We start from the raw sequence: 289 nt of genomic DNA, 5'->3' as shown, positions 1-289 counted from the left end.
TTTCTGGAGGCAGAATGCAGGGGGAAATTCGCCAGGGAAATCAGGAAAAGGCCATGAAAGCGCTCGCTGCCTGCACATGACCAGCCGCAGCCAATGACGAGCCCAAATAGGTCATAAAAAGGTCTATTACCAAGTTGTAAATTTTCTTCAAACAAAAAGGAATTTACTGCAATTCCTTGCGGATTTTGCACATACTGCTTCCCAGCGCCATGTTTCTTTCGCCTGCGCGCTGCGCTTTTACCGAGCCCTCGGTCCCGCCTGCCCGCGGCCTGCGCAGCCCAGGCGCAGT

Source organism: Egretta garzetta, unplaced genomic scaffold (genome assembly GCF_000687185.1).
Source record: "Egretta garzetta isolate BGI_Z169 unplaced genomic scaffold, ASM68718v1 scaffold16, whole genome shotgun sequence".
Classification (NCBI taxonomy): Eukaryota; Metazoa; Chordata; class Aves; order Pelecaniformes; family Ardeidae; genus Egretta; species Egretta garzetta.
Note: the sequence above shows the minus strand (reverse complement) of the source record.